Raw genomic sequence first — 17,000 nt, forward strand, 5'->3', positions numbered from 1 at the left:
CTGCCATCGAATCCATTCCGATTCATATAGCGACCCTATAGGACAGAGTAGAACTGCCTCATAGAATTTCCAAAGAGCGCCTGGTGAATTTGAACTGGTGACCTCTTGGTTAGCAGTCATAGCACTTAACCACTAGGCCACCAGGGTTTCTGAGGGTGCTAATAATTCTCACCGTTGTTCTTAGTTATTAAGCAAGATGGGCAGGAGCCTGAGCTTTTCTTATATGGCATATCTGCACCAAGGAGAATCCATTTGTTCACTAACAAATCCTTGCTCGATGCTCCTGAGGCAGATGCTTTTGGTACCTGTTTCCACAGATCTGCCTTCCACTTCTGGCTGGGCAGTTTTGAGAGCAAGGACAGCATTCCCTCCTCAAGCCTCCAAAGCTCCCCTCTACTTCTCTGTTCAAAGCTCAGCCCCCACAGAGGCTCAGCTGGTATGCGAGGGTGTTAACTCCCCTGAGGGCAATGCTCAACCAGCAAGGAATGGGAACTTCCAGTCTTCTGCTCTCCCTATGGACCATTCCAAAAGCTTCTGGAACTTCCCCCAAGATCCTTGACTCCCCTTCATCTGCAGCAGTGACCTTGATAACACCACTTTAATTGGCTTTGCCGCCTTCCCTGTCTTTCTCTCTCTTCTCATTTTCTTGTATCTACTCCCTGGGATCATCACCCAAATAAACCATCTATCCCCGAATTCTCATCTGATTTCAGAAGAATCCAGCTGAAGACACCAACCATCTATCAGACACTGCTGGGGTACAGCAGTGAGCAAAGCAGACAAAATCCCTGCTCTTGTGATGCTCCCATGCTAGTAGGGGAGGCAGACAATGAACAAGAACATAATCAATAGATCATGAAGGACCCAATGCTAAGGAGAAAAGCAGAGCAGGGAAAGGGTGTGGGGAGAGCAGGGCAGGGTGTTATATTAACATATGCAAACCTCTGTTAAGCTTTTTGATATGTAGACTTCACTCTAGTTAGAAGAAATGGTTTTGCTCTTCAGTCCAAATAAAGCAAAAAGCAGTTGTAATGCATTTTACTTTGATGGAGGTTGTTTTTACATTTCACCAAGTGTGAGATGGTAATTAAATTTCACTCTTGGTCCATCGCCTTGTCCCAGAAGAGAAATAAAAAAGGGCAGTGCCCTCTCTGTTCTTCCCTGGTAGCCTGCCATCACTGAGTGAGGCCCCTGATGATGAGGAAGATCTTCCTGCAAAGGACTGAAATACATGGTGAATGAGTTCAAGACATTGCTTTTGAGAGGGAGTGGTGCTTAACAAAACCATTTGACTGTTTTCTGAGTTTGGAATCCAGAAATTTTCATTGGATTGTGGTGAAAAGAACTTAAGTGGGGTCTGTTTCAGAGTCTGGGGAATGCCTTCAGCCACACATTGAAATTTTTTGTTCAGCTCTTTTACTTCATCGTTTCTTCAATTCTCTTTAGCTACTCTAAGTTCAAGAGTAAGTTTCAGAGTCTCTTCTGACACCCATTTGGTCTTTCTTTCCTGCCTTTTTAATGATGTCTTGCTTTCTTCATGTATGTTGTCCTTGATGTCATCCCACAATTCATCTGGTTTTCCGTCATTAGTGTTCAATGCTCCAAGTCTGTTCTTGAGATGGTTTCTAAATTCAGTTGGATGTACTCAACATCGTACTTTGGCTCTCAAGGACTTGTTTTAGTTGTCTTCAGCTTCAGCTTAAATTTGCATATGAGCAATTGATGGTCTGTTGGCCCAGGACTTGTTATGACTGATGATAAATACTTGAAATGATAAACAGTGAAATAGATGCAATATTTCCAATGTAGAATTTGCAGCCATGGGAAGTATCTCAAAGACATATGCCCATCTTGTATTTGTAGAAAACTTAGTGGCATTTTCAAGGACATGCTTTACCGGTTGGAGTCCAGTCGATTCCAATGCATGGTGACTCCAGGAGCTGCAAAGTAGAACTGCACTCCAGAGGATTTTCAAGGCTGTAGTCTTTTGGAAGCAGATGACCAGACCTTTCTTTGGAGGCATCTCTGAGTGGGTTCTAACCACTAGCCTTTTGGTTAGTAGCCAAGTGCTTAACAACTTGCACCACTCAAGTATTTATCATCAGCCATAACAAGTCCTGGGCCAACAGACCATCAATTGCTCATATACAAATTCAAGTTGAAGCTGAAGAAAACTAAAGTCCTTGAAAGCCAAAGTACGATCTTGAGTATATCCCATCCGAATTTAGAAACCATCTCAAGAATAGATTTGACACATTGAACACTAATGATGGAAAACTAGATGAATTGTGGGATGACATCAAGGACAACATACATGAAGAAAGCAAGACATCATTAAAAAGGCAGGAAAGAAAGACCAAATGGGTGTCAGAAGAGACTCTGAAACTTACTCTTGAACTTAGAGTAGCTAAAGAGAATTGAAGAAATAATGAAGTAAAAGAGCTGAACAGATTTCAAAGGGTGGCTGAAGAAGACAAAGTAAATTATTATAATGAAATGTGCAAAGACCTGTAGTTAGAAGACCAAAAGGAAAGGACATGCTCAGCATTTCTGAAGCTGAAAGAACTGAAGGAAAAACTCAAGCTTCGAGTTGCAATGTTGAAGGATTCTATGGTCAAAATAAGGGGTCCTGATGGCATAGTGGTTAAGTGCTCAGCTGCTAACCAAAAGGTCGACAGTTCAAACCCCCCAGTCGCTCCACAAGAGAAAGATGTAGCAGTCTGCTTCCATAAAGATTAAAAAAAAAAAAGTAAACCTGTTGCCATCGAGTCAGTTCTGTCAGCCTTGGAAACCCTATGGGGTAGTTCTACTCTGTCCTACAGGGTCACTATGAGTTGGGATCAACTCGAAGGTAATTGGTTATGGGCAAAATATTGAATGACACAGGAAGCATTAAAAGAAAATGGGAGGAAAACACAAAGTCATCGTACCAAAAAGAATTGGTCAACATTCAACTATTTCAGGAGGTAGCATTTGATCAAGAACCAGTGGCACTAAAGTAAGAAATCCAAGCTGCACTGAAGGCATTGGTAAAAAACAAGGCTCCAGGGAACTGATGGAATACCAATTGAAATGTGTCAACAAATAGATGCAACACCGAAACTGCTTACTTGTCTATGTCAAGAAATTTGGAAGACAGGTGCCTGGCCAACTAAATGGAAGAGGTCCCTATACGTGCCCATTTCAAAGAAAGGTGATCCCACAGAATACCAAAATTATCAAACAATATCATTAATATCACACACAAATAAAATTTTGCTGAAGATAATTCAAAAACAGGGAACTGCCAGAAGTTCAAACCAGATTCAGAAAAGGATGTGGATGAAGGACATCGTTGCTGATGTCAGATAGATTTTGGCTGAAAGCAGAGAATACCAGAAAGATGTTACCTGTGTTTTATTGACTATGCAAAGGCATTCGACTGTGTGGATCATAACAAATTATGGATAACATTACAAAGAATGAGAATACCAAAAAACTTAATTGTGCTCATAAGGAGCCTGTACATAGATCAAAAGGCAGTCATTCGAACAGAAAAAGGGGATACTGCATGGTTTTAAATCAGGAAAAGCATGTATCAGAGTTGTATCCTTCCACCATACTTATTCAGCCTTTATGCTGAGCAAATAATCTGAGAAGCTGGACTTTGTGAAGAAGAACTCAGCATCAGAATTAGAAGACGACTCATTAACAATCTGCGATATGCAGATGACATAACCTTGCTTGCTGAAAGTGAAGAGGGCTTGAAGGACTTACTGATGAAGATCAAAGACCACAGGCTTCAGTATGGATTACACCTCAACATAAAGAAAAAAATCTTCACATCTGGACCAATAAGCAACACCACAAAAAACAAAGAAAAATTGAAGTTGTCAAAGATTTCATTTTAGTTGGATCCATAATCAACACCCATAGAAGCAGCAGTCAAGAAATCAAATGGCGCATTGCATTGGGCAAACCTCCTGCAAAAGACCTCTTTAAAGTGTTTAAAAGCAAAGACGTCACTTTGAGGACTAAAGTGCGCCTGACCCAGGCCATGGTATTTTCAATCTCCTCATTTGCATGCATAAGCTGGAAAATGAATAAGGAAGACTGAAGAAGAACTGATGCATTTGAATTATGGTGTTGGCAAAGAATATTGAATAAGAATACAGACTGCTGGAAGAACAAACAAATTTGTCTTGGAAGAAGTAGAGCCAGAATGCTCCTTAGGAGGGAGGATGGTGAGACTTTGTCTCATGCCTGGTAAAGGAGAGGGTCAGCAAAACAGAGGAAGACCCTCAAAGAGACGGACTGACACAGTGGCTACAACAATGGGCTCAAACATAGCAGTGAATGCGAAGTGGCACAGGACCCGGCAGTGTTTTGTTCTGTTGTATATATGGTGGCTGTGAGTTGGAATCATCTCAGTGGTACCTATCAACAACAACAACATTTCCTCCGCCTTTCATGGACTTGGAACTTGCCTAGGTTTTCCTTCGTCTCCCCATCCCCAAAGCTTTCTCCTTTACATACCCTCAGCAGAGAGAAAAAGCAGAAGCCGACCAAAATTGGATTCAAATTACCAATCTTTTAGTCAGTAATTGAGCGCTTAACTGTTTGTTCCACCCCAGACTCAAGGGACATGCCAGGGTCTTCTAATTTATTTTTTATGGAATTTAAACATGGTACAAGTAACCCCCATTTAAAAGAGGTCAGTAGGCTGTTTACTGTGATTAGAAATGCCTTGGAGGGAACCTTTGTTTGAAGCCATCTATTTCGGGTCTTGAGTTGTTTCTCCTGAACATGCGTTAGAAATGCCATGATTTGTGCTGAACTTTTTAAAGGTCCGCATAGTCTCATCTGCCATTATCTGGAATCTTTTGACTGAAAAGAAAGAAGTATCTATAGCTGTGACCAGTGTTTCCTTCTCCTAATGGTGAATCTCCTTAGAAGATTTTGTCTTAGTTTGGGTTTCCACAAAAGTAAGGCCTGAGACAAGTAGCTGGGTACAAGTGATTTATTTGGGAGGAGATCCCAAGAAAGGAGGAGTGAAGGAGCAGAGAGTAAGCAGGGAAGAGAGCGAGGACAGCATCTGTGTTAATGAGTATGTCACTGCTGTGGACCACTGGGCTCCATCCCACTAGGGACTCTCTGAGGTGCCTCCTAGAGAATGCCTCGTGATCGGCCCACTGGAGTCCGGAGGAGAACCCAAGGCATTTATCTACAAACCCCCATTCCCAGCTCCAAATAGGCCTCCCTGCTCCTGAAATGACAGAGAAATCCCTTGAGCAGAGGAGAGAGAGGCAGATGGCTACAGTGGGAATAGCTCCTGGGGAGCTGAGGGGATTTGCTGTGGGACCTCAGCAGCGACTGGAACATACTTGTATTTTGACAATATCTTATTCTTTCACTGGCATTTCTGGTCTACAAGATTGGTGGAATCGAGGAATCCTAAATCTGAGGTGGACCTTGAAGACCCCCTTGTCCAGGGTCACAAATTCAAATACCAACAAAGGGCGTGAAGCAGGCCAGGCATGAGGAGAGCAACAGCATAAGCACAGTGATAAGTGACAGTGACATGTGCAGGAGGTGGCCAATCCCACTGGGGAACTCTGGGAGCCAGTGTAGAACTCATGCTCAGAGTTAACTCACTCAAGGATCAAGGGAATGTTATATTTGTGTTTCAGTTCCTGTCAATCACTGGTGGTCAGCCGCTGGTCAAGGGCAGTTCCCGGAGTCATTAATTCCCTAGCATTTCTAGCCTGCTGGGTAGGTGAGCCAAAAGGGGTTTGCAGCCTCCAGTGGAAGCCCTCAGGCAAAGAGCTGCAGAGGCTGGCAATTGCTGGGTCTATAGGCACTATGATGGTAAGGCCTGAGGGGAGACGGGTGGGGCACCTACAGAGCGGTTACCCCCTCTGAACGGTGGTATGTACTCAATATCACCAAAACAAAAAAAGTTGCCGTCAGCGCACTGTGACTCCTGGCAACTCCATGGTCAGAGTGGAACTGTGTTTCATGGAGTTTTCAATGGCTCGCTTTTTTGGAAGTAGCTCGCCAAGCCTTTCTTCCAGCCACCTCTGGGTGGACTCGAACCTCGAATCTTTCAGTTAGCAGCTGAATGCATTAACTGTTTACACCACTCAGGGACTCTACTCAATTCTTTTTTGTTCTTGTTGTTAGTTGCTTCGAGTTGATTGTGACTCCATGTGTTGCAGACTAGAACGGCTCCATAGAGTTTTCTTGGCTGTAATCTTAACAGAAACAGATCGCCAAGCCTTTTCTTCTGTGTTGCCACTGGGTGGGTTTGAACTGTCAACCTTTAGGTTAGCAGTTGAGCTCAAAGCATTTGTACCACCAAGGGACCTTGTGGTCAATATCATATTTTATCTTAACTTACTAGAACTGTGCCTGGTACCCAGTAGTTGCTCAGTTTGTTGTAAGAACATCTCATCTGACAGTATGCCAGAGGGCAGGAACTGTGACTTATTCACCCCATATACACTGGACTCATGCTAAGTGAGCAATAAACTGAGTAAGTGGCTGTTAGTTCAGTTAAGTAGACTTATAAGGCGTATTATGGTGAACGAAAAACCATCTGCTGACACTTGGCTGAGTCATTGACTCCCAAATAGCCACAAAACTGTTTTTTAGGACCACTTCTTCCACATTTCTTTAAGGTGCAGATGTAAGAGCCCCCAGAAGTGGGAGGTCACCTCATGAATGGATGACAGGGATGAGCACAGTTCAGCTCCCACCCAATTGGTCTCCATACCTAATGAGGCTTTTGTTTTTCAAACAAATACTGACAAGCCAACAGAAATGGTGTGGTGGGAGAAACCAGCTGCTGCGTCCTCAGGCTTGTCTCTTTGGCTCACTTTGCCTTGTGGTAAGTTTAGAAGAAGTCTCTATGGCCCTTCTCAGGAAAAGTTAACAACAGCAAGGCTCAAAATAATCATGGGGCAGTTGGGGAGTCTTTGCTATCCTGCTGACTTTGCCAGCTCCCTTCTGAAGCTACATCACAGACAAGGACCAGTCTGTCTTGTCCCCTGCAATGGCCTTTGTGGCACTTGTGCCTCACTGTCCAAGACAGCATATTTATCTTTTCTTGGTTATTAACTCTTCAGCTCCAACTACTTGGCCAGCTCCTCAGCCGAGCCTGGTGCCTGAGTGCCATAGCTCTGAGGTGGTGGAGAGCTGACCCTGCTGAGTGACTGAAGCTTAACCTTTCAGTCATGATCTGCTTGCTTTCCTATGACCTGTGTGTGTAGGGGATGAAGGGTAGACAACGTTTCTCAGCATGGTGGTAGTGCCCTCTCAGGGGCTTTCAGGAAATTTGTGGGGATTTTTTAATTTTTCATGTATATTATAGTTGAGGTACTATATCAATTTTTTAAAATATTGTGCTCACAGACATATTAACTATAAATGTTATCCCAAAACAGTCAATGGAGAGTATGAAATATTTGTTGTTAAAAAGGGGCAATGAGACAGATGGAGTTGGGCATCCAGGCCTTAGGATATGGATGTTTTAGACTGTCAAAGAGTAAGAACCCAGATTCTGTTCAAAGTACAAATAAAGAGATTTAATGAAAGCTTGAGGCAGCTCGCACTGGGAAAACACTCAGTCTCACAAGGTAAAATCAGCAACTCCAAAGGGTCAAGAGAGAACGGTACATTTATAAGGCAAAATCAGGAACTTAATACAATATTTTTGATGGGTAGTTACGAACTCAGAGAAGTGGGAGGCGGGATATCCTGAAGTGAAGGCTCAAATGGGATTAGAGCAAAGCATGCATGTGGGCTATTCAGATTGGTTATTACTTGAAAATACTGAAGGAGGGCTTACAGGGTGGTCATGGAACAATCACAGGGCATTCTTTCCTGAGAACCTTTTGTTACTCTGGCAAGACATTTCTTGAGGGCTGTTTGCACAAGAGATTTCTCATAAACCACTGGTGCCAAGACCCCTCCCGAGACCACTGTTTCCACAATCTTAGCTTACCCACCAAGAAAACATTTCCTGATGTATAAGGTTTAAGTCTGTCCAAAGGTTAATGGTTGTCAGAGAAGTATGCAGGAGCTAAGGTGGAGTTGAGACCCAGACCTGGGCCAGCCATTTTACTAAAAACAAGTGCCTCAGTTCTGGAGCTGTCACACAGGCCTAATAGCCTTCTACCTGTTTCTTGACATCCCAACTGAGCCTGGGGAAATCAGGAGGGTAAAAGTTGGGAACAGAAGTTGAAGGCAAGGACTCTGGAAAGACGGGGTGTATATATATATAGATGTATACATCCTTCACTGGCTTTGCTTCTTTAGACAACCCAGCCCAAGGCAGGGGTCAAGATGTGGCCATCAAAAAGAGAAGGTGGCCCACGCCTACACACAGCATGCTGGCATCCAGATAGGACAGCTAAAACTAATATATAAAAGTTCCATGTATGACGCTGTGTTTACCCTGCAAACATTGCTGTAGCTCCACTTCAACCAACACATTGAAAACCAGAGGGTGTCTGTCTGTTTTCAAGCATTCAGACTGTTCTCTTTTGTATGCACAGAAGCAACTTATGATGGACCGTGTCCAGTTCACGTGTAGAAGATTGGAAAGCATTAACGGCCTCCAAAATTGGACATAAACTTGCCTTGAGCATTAAACCTGCAACTCAGAATTTGGCCAATCAAAACAAGAAAACACCCAATCCATGAGTGGGAAAGAGAAATTGGAAAAGAAATCTCCACTCTTGTGAAAAAATCAGTGGAGCCCAAGAAAGTGGCCAGTCCTGGGTGAACCTGTTGGGAATGCGACTGACTGTTTACGCAGAGAGATGCTCACATATCCCACAGGAAGAAGGAGCATGGGAAGCAAATGAAGAAACACGCCTGCCACCAGTGTGACAAGACTTCGGTTCTTCACACAGCTTATGTTGTCACCGCTATAACTTCTCATGTGTGAGATGCAGTGAAATGATGGCATTTGAACATCTAGAAAGTTTTCTCACATTTAACCATTAATCTTTGATTCCCCATCTTCTGCTCCATGGTTTATAGACTAAATTTCTTAATTATATTCTGCTGTTTTGGCATGTAGCTTTCTGATTGGATTGTTAACACTTAAAAATATGAAAATAAAAAGAAGCACCTCCTTGCCCCCTCCCCCCGCCAAAAAAGAGAGAGAGAGACAGAAGCTGGGGCAGAAAGAACGTTGGAGACACACTTCTCCTTTCTCCTTATGCTGCGCACTGGGCCTGACCACACCGTCCGTCCATCCTGTGCTCAGCTCTTTCCGGACAAGCCTGAGATATTGGATGGAAAGAGAGGTCACAGGTCTCAGAGGAATGGTGGGCAGGGCCAGCCCTGGAGGTTCTCTGGGGGTCCAGGGTTTTAGGAAAAGCAAGTTTGGGGTGACTTTGCATAGAGATGATACAGAGCAATGGCCAAAGGGTATGTTAGTGGAGGAAGGCGGCCAAAAGGAAAAGAGAAGAACATTTTACGCTAAAAAAGCAGTGGTATTTGAACCGCAGGAATTCTATCAGGGAAGTAAACATTCTATGTAGATTTTCACAAAGTCCACTCCTTAAGGAATAGCACAAACCTACAGCCTGTGCAACGAAATGCGCAAAACTGGCAGCCTGGAAAGAAAGAGGGGCCTGCGCATATATTTCTGAAGCACCAAGATGATGCGTGAAGGAAGGAGTCTGTTTACCAGCCTCCGTGGACTTCCCCGAGATGGCTGGCAACAGATGGGCCTCCACGTGAGAGGCGAGCTCTTGAGTGCTGCGCCCAGTGGCTGCCGAAAACTTGCAGAGGAGTGAGAATATGATCTTATCTGCCAGATTGCGCTTCTTATGTAAGTTCCTAGAGCTTGGAGTGGGGAGGAAAAAGAGGCTCAGTACCTAGGCAAGAATGTTGGTTTATATTTTGGGTCCTTGGCTTAGTTTGGATTACCCCCCAAAAGCAGGCCCTAAGACAAAGACTTGGATGCAGGTGATCCATTTGGGTGGGCATCCCAGAAAGGCGAGTTGAAGGGATAGGGAAGAGAGATAGGGAAGGACGAAGTCAATAAAGTGTGGGTTAATGAGCTAGGCTGCTAACTAAAAGATGGGTGGTTCGAACCCACCAGCTGCTCCTTGGGAGGAAAATGTGGCAATCTGCTTCCGTGAAGATTACAGCCTTAGAAGCCCTGTGGGAAAGCCCTACTCTGCCCTATCGTGTCACTTTGAGTCAGATTTGACTTGATGGCAATGGATTTGATTTTAGTTTTTTTTTTTAATGAGCAGGATACTGCTGGGGACAACTGGGGCTCAGTCTTGTGGGGACCATCTGAGAAGCTGCATAGGAAACACCTCAGAATTGTCCCACCGGAGCATTTGTCCATGAATCCTACCACCTATTTTTTGAAGGCCACTGTGGTGGTGGGGACACACCGGGACAGGAACTGTCTCTGCAGCTGCAGTGAACGCGGCTGGGTCAAAGGGACGTTGTCTTAGTTATCTGCTACTGCTATAACAGAAACATCACAGGTGGATGACTTCAACAAACAGAAACTTCCTCACAGTAAAGTAGGCTAAAAGTCTAAATCTGGGCATCAGCTCCAGGGAAAGGCTTTCTGTCTGTGTTGGCTCTGGAGGATGGTCCTTCTCATTGATCTTCCCCTGGACTAGGAGCTTCTCTGTACAGGAACCCTGGGTCCAAAGAACACACTCTGCTCCCGGCACTGCTTTCTCGGGGGTATGAGGTCCTCGTCTCTTTGCTTGCTTCTCTTTTATATCCCAGGAGAAACCAGCTCAAGACAGAATCCAATCCTGAAGATTGAGGCCTGCCTCATCAACACAACTGCCACCCATTCCTCCTCATTAACATCTTAGAGGCGGGATTTATAACACATAGAAAAATCACATCAGATGACAAAATGGTGGACAATCACACAATACTGGGAATCAAGGCCCAGCCAAATTGATATACACATTTTTGGAGGACACGAGTCAACCCATGACAAATGTCAGTGTCTCCCACAGTCTCTAATGCAAACCTTAGGAGAGGCCTCATCACATTCATGAACTGTACAAGCCTATAAGTCTCCCACTTTTGTTCTTGTGCTTTGGGTGGCATGCACACCAACAGGTACAAATATGTTGTCCTGGAGAAATGATGGAAACCCTGGTAGTATAGTGGTTAAGAGCTATGGCTGCTGAGCAAAACATCGGCAGTTCCAATCTACCACGTGCTGCCTGGAAACCGTACGGGGCTGTTCTACTCTGACCTATAGGGTCGCTGTGAGTCAGAATTGACTCTATGGCAACAGGTTTGGGTTTTTTGTTTGTTTGTTTGTTTTAGAGAAATGCTAAAGAAATGTGTCCTCTTTCTCATGCCTGATACATAATCTTCCCTCTCTGACCCTGGGAATTTAACAGTGAAAAATATACTAGGTTTGAGTCCTAGTTCTCCTACCCACTGTCTGTGTAACCCAGACCAAGCTGCTTTGGTTTCATGACCCTGCATTTGCACAACCGTAAAAAGAGGCTGGTAGGAATCATTTTCTAGAACATCGTGTGGTTTCAATGAGATAAGACATGGTCGTGTGTCTTAGTTTCCAGGGGATGCCATTCGAAAACACCACAAAGGGGAAGGAAGGGCGTTAAAGAATAGAAATTTATTGTCTCACAATTCTGGAGGCTAGAAGTCCAAATCAGGGTATCAGCCACGTTGATTCCTTCTGAGGGCGCTGAAGGAGGAACTGTTCCATGCCTCTCTCCTAGCTTCTGGTAGCTCCAGGCATTCCTTGCCTTGTAGCTGTAGCATCACATGGCATTCATCTTTGGTCTCCCTGTCTCTGTGTATCTTCTGTTTTACAAGGACACCAGGCATATAGAATTGGGGCTTACTATACTTCAGTATGACCTCATGTTCACCTAACTTCAAAGACCCTATTTCCAAACAAGGTCACATACACAGGTACAGGGGTTAGGACTTCAATATATCTTCTGGAGGGACATGATTCGTTATGGCTTGAATTGATTCAATTCTGTCTTAGTTATCTAGTACTGCCATAATGAAAAAATACCACAAATACCCTAAAATATGTATGGAGACCCTAACCTCTGTACCTGTAAATATGACTGTTTTTCTTTGGGTATGTTAATAAGGCCTTATCAGAGCAGAGTGGGTCCTTAACCTAATCACTCCTGAGTTATAAAAAGAGCTGAGTAGACACAGACCCACAGGAAAAGAGGTCTTATGAAGACACACACACGGCAGATGAATCTACAAGCCCAGGAACTCCAAGGACTGCTGGCTGCTAGAAGCTGAAATAGAGTCCCTGGGTGATCCCAAGAGTTAACACACTCGGCTGCTAACCAAAAGGTTGGAGGTTCAAGTCCATGCAGAGGTGCCTCAGAAGAAAAGCCTGGCAACCTACCTGTAAAAAACCAGCCATTGAAAACCCTGTGGAGTACAGTTCTATTCTGACACACATGAAGTCACCTTTAGTAGGAACGGACTCAATGGCAACTGGTTCAGAAGCTGAAATAGAAAAAGAAGGGCCTCTCCTATAACCAGCACCCTGAATTCAAACTTCTATCCTCCTGAACTGTGAGACAATAAATTTATGTTCTTTAAAACCACCCACTTGTATTTTTTGTTACAGCAGCACTAGCTAACTATTCAATCCATAACACCATGTAAAGTGTTAGGGACAAGAAAACTTGCATTTACCACTTTTTCTCATATTCATGTCTTCTTGGAACAAAAAGACTGGTCTCAGAATGAGACACCGAAGAAGAAACAACATATGGAAGGACAGGGTGGAGGTGGGAGGCATTTGGGGATTGTCTCAGTTATGCAAATCCATCTGAAGGCTCCGGAGTTTTATCATTCATTTTCTTTTCTGAGAACAGTGGCCCCATTGAGGTAAGAACAGAGGAAAAGCAACCCTAAAACCACCAGTCCATGAAAACTTTCAAGTTTCAGAAGGTTTATTCTGGGCTCCCCGCGTATTGTCATACCCGTTGTATAACAAGATGCTAATTTTGATGGGAAATTATGGATGCAGAGAACAGAAGCGAGAGTGCAGCTATTTCTTGGCAAGCCTAATTGCAGTAAGAGTTGTCAGGCTGCTAAAGGCATTCGCGGGTACTGTACACACAGCTGGGAAAATCAGAAGTGAGGAGCTGGGTTTGTTAGCAGCCAAAGCCCGGGAGCTCACAAAGCAACCTGCTTTTCTTGGGAAGATACAGATGGGGCCTAAAGGTTTCATCTAGAGAATATACTGTCAGCTTCGTGAACGTTGTTGTGTTTCTTTCCTTCCACCCATATTTGTCCTTTTGCTTTAAAAAAGACCATATGATTGGCTGTGTGATTAGAAAGACTTGACCTTGCACAGACTGGGCCCTCATATATTAATTTAGATGCGTTATCAGACACTGTGGGTGCTCTGCTCCTATCTTCTCAGCGTTCACTTTACCAGCTCCCAGCCCCTGTGACTCTGCCTGAGGGTTCTCTGGAGGAGGGGAGCAGAGGTACCAGGGAGCCTTCTCTACCATGCAAAGGTAGGCTTCATGTCATTGTTAGCTGCCAACCCACTTGTGGCCATCCCATGCACAACAGGATGAAACACTGCCCCATCCTGCACCATCTCCATGATCGGCTGAGATTGGGACTTTTGTGTGTTTTCATTGACTGAATTTTGGAAGTTGATCACCAGGCCTTTCTAGTCCATCTTAGCCTGGAAGCTCTGCTGAAACCTTTTTAGCATGATAGCAACACACAAGCCTCCACCGGCAGACGGGTGATGGCTGTGCATGAAGTACCTTGGCTGGGAATTGAACCTGGGCCTCCTGCATGGAAGACAAGAATTCTACCACTGAACCACCAAGCTTGAAATGCTGGGGGTTTAATGAGTCCTGGTTGCAGCCCTCAACCAGTAATTAATGAGAATTGATAGACAAACAGGCCGGCTCTCTCACCACTCTGTGGGTGGGATAACTCTGAGACCATGTTGTATGTTGCTCAGAGTTCCAGTGCTCAGTAATGAACCTTCTATTGGCTGCCTGTCATGGATTGAATTGTGCCCCTGCAAAATGTGTCAACTTGGCTAGGCCATGATTCCCAGTATTGTGTGGTTGTCCTCCATTTTGTGATCTGATATAATTTTCCTATGTGTTATAAATCCTAACCTCTGCCTGTGGTTAATGAGGCAAGATTACATTATGTTAAAGAGGATTAGGGTGGGATGCAAAACCTTTACTTAGGCCGCAGCCCTGATCCGCATAAGCGAGTTTCCCTGGGTATGGCCTTCATCACCTTTTATCTTACAAGAGATAAAAGGAGAGAGAATCAGCAGAGAGATAGAGGGACTTTGTACAACCAAGAAAGCAGAGCTGGGAGTGGAGGGCATCCTTTGGACCTGGGATCCCTGTGCTGAGAAACTGCTAGGTCAGGGGAAGATTGATACCAAGGAAACTTCCCCTAGAGCCAACAGAGAGAGAAAGCCTTCACCTGAAGCTGGCGCCCTGAATTTGGACTTCTAGCCTCCTAGACCATGACAGAATAAATTTCTGTTAAAGCCATCCGCTTGTGGTATTTCTATTATAGCAGCAGTGTGTAACTAAAACACTGCCTTACCTGCCCTATCTCACGTCGGCATTTCAATACTAGTGTTTCCTGGGATCACCCCTCAAACAAATCACCTGTACCTGAAGCCTTTTCCCAGGGTCTACTGTAAGACTGAGCAGTGTTCATTCTGTTTTACGTAGGGTTGCTGTGAGTCAGTACTGACTCGACAGCATCTAACAACAACAACTTCTGACAAAACTCGAACTATGATGGTTGAATTTTCAGCTTTCAACCAACCAAGTCATATTCCAGAGAGTTGAAAACATTCCTCATGCTTATTACTCCTATTCACGGGACAATAAACTACCTGTTGGCCATGTGGCTAAGAGATCTGTACAGTTCTAAGATGCTGGAGTAAATAGGGAGTGGTGTTTGGCTCTAAGAGTCTGCTTCTCCCAGGGGCTAGGGGCTGATGTGTAGATGTGAACACTAGGCTTTATCTTGGCATGCTAAGGAGGTATCTTAGTTACCTAGTGCTGCTATAACACAAATACTGCAAGATGGGAGGCTTTAAAAAAGATAAATTTATTTTCTCATCATTCAAGAGGCTAGAAGTCTGAAATCAGGGCAGAGCTCCCTAAGAAGGCATTTCCTTGACCATTTTAGCTTCTAGCTGCTGTTGTTGTTGTTAGTTGCTAGCAAGTCCATTCTGACTCAGGGAGACCTCCTGTATGTCAGAGTAGAACTGTGCTCCATAGGGTTTTCAAGGCTGTGACCTTCAGAAACAGATCACAAGGCCTGTCTTCTGAGGCACGTCTGGGTGGGTTCAAACTGCTAACCTTTCAGTTAGTAGCAGAGCACTTAACTTTGTGCCACCCAGGGACTCCTCAGCTTCTAGTAGCTGCCTGCAATATTTGCAGATGTACAGCAGTTCCCCCTTATCTGAAGTTTTGTTTTCTGCGGTTTCAGTTACCCGCGGCCACCCTCAGTTCAAAAATGTTAAATGAGTAGTGCTATGAGAGAGAGAGAGAGACCACATTCATAAAACTTTTATTACAGTAAATTGTTATAATTGTCCCGTTTGTTATTAGTTATTGTTGTTAATCTCTTACTGTGCCTAATTTATAAATAAAACTTTATCATAGGTGTGTATGTATAGGACAAAACCTAGTATACGTAGTGTTGGGTACTATCCGTGGTTTCAAGGATCCACTGGTGGTCTTGGAACATATCCCCCATGGATAAGAGGGAACTACTTTATCTGTCTCCATTGTGTGCTTTCCTTTTGTACATTCTCCGTTCTCCTCTTTTTATAACTTAGAAGTGATTAGATTTAGAACCTACCCTACTCAGGCATGGCCTAGTTAACATAACAAAACCCTGTTTCCAACAGGATCACATCTACAAGTATAAAAAATAAATTTTTTTTTTTTATAGGGACCAGGATTTCAATACACAGTTCACATCCATAACAGGAGGCTTCGTTTTGTACAAGTTGGCAAAGCATTTGCTGAATTTTACATGGCCTCTGGTAAAATTTTTTTTTTTCTGGTATTCAAGGAGCCCCTGTGGCACAGTGGTTAAGCACTCAGCTACTAACAGTAAGATCAGCAGTTTGAACCCACCAGTTTCTCCTCGGGAGAAAGATGTGGCAGTCTGCTTCCATAAAGATTACAGCCTTGGAAACCCTATGGGGCAGTTCTACTCTGCCCTACAGGGTCGCAGTGAGTCGGAAATCAATTCGATGATAATGGGTTTGGTTTTGGTCTAGCGTGCATGCAGGGTAGCCTCACCCCAGCATCCTGACCCTTATCCCTTTTTAGGATCATCAAGCCACACAATAAATAAACCCTACGTATACAGTTCCTCAAGTCTGGACCATTCCTTCTCAGGGTGCAATCCACCAACACCCAGCTTCAGATTCATCAGTAATGCTGATTCAAAAGGCAGGTTTGGAGCCTCATCTCAGATTTACTGCAATACAACCTCTGGGGATGGGGCCAGGGAATCTGCTTTTCAAGAAGCTCCTGAAATGTCTGAGGCTGGGTTCCCCAGAAGCAGACTTGCATTAAGGAAGTGTTCCTGGGAGAGACTGTTAAGAGAATGGGAGAAGCAGGACAGGGTGTGATCTCAAAGTCCCACAGAGGGTGGCTCAGCCTAATCCCTAGAGGAGCTCTGGAGTCTAAATGACATCTCAGAGATGTCCCTTCTTGAGGCAAGGGGGTGGAGTTTTCATAACCTGTCAGTCTCTGGCTAACGGGGGGCCTGGGGCAGGAAAACTCACTGACACTTCCACTCTGTAGGTTCAGGCAAAGAGACTCCATTAGCTTGAGCATGGAGACTCTATTAGCTTGAGCATAGCCTTTAGTCACAAGGGGAAGCCATTAGCAGCTGGGGGAGGAAGGCGCAGAAGCAATAAAAAGGATCCAAGAGGACTTGGGCAGAACATGGATACTGTCCATTACAGCAGG

Source organism: Elephas maximus, chromosome 20 (genome assembly GCF_024166365.1).
Source record: "Elephas maximus indicus isolate mEleMax1 chromosome 20, mEleMax1 primary haplotype, whole genome shotgun sequence".
Lineage (NCBI taxonomy): Eukaryota > Metazoa > Chordata > Mammalia > Proboscidea > Elephantidae > Elephas > Elephas maximus.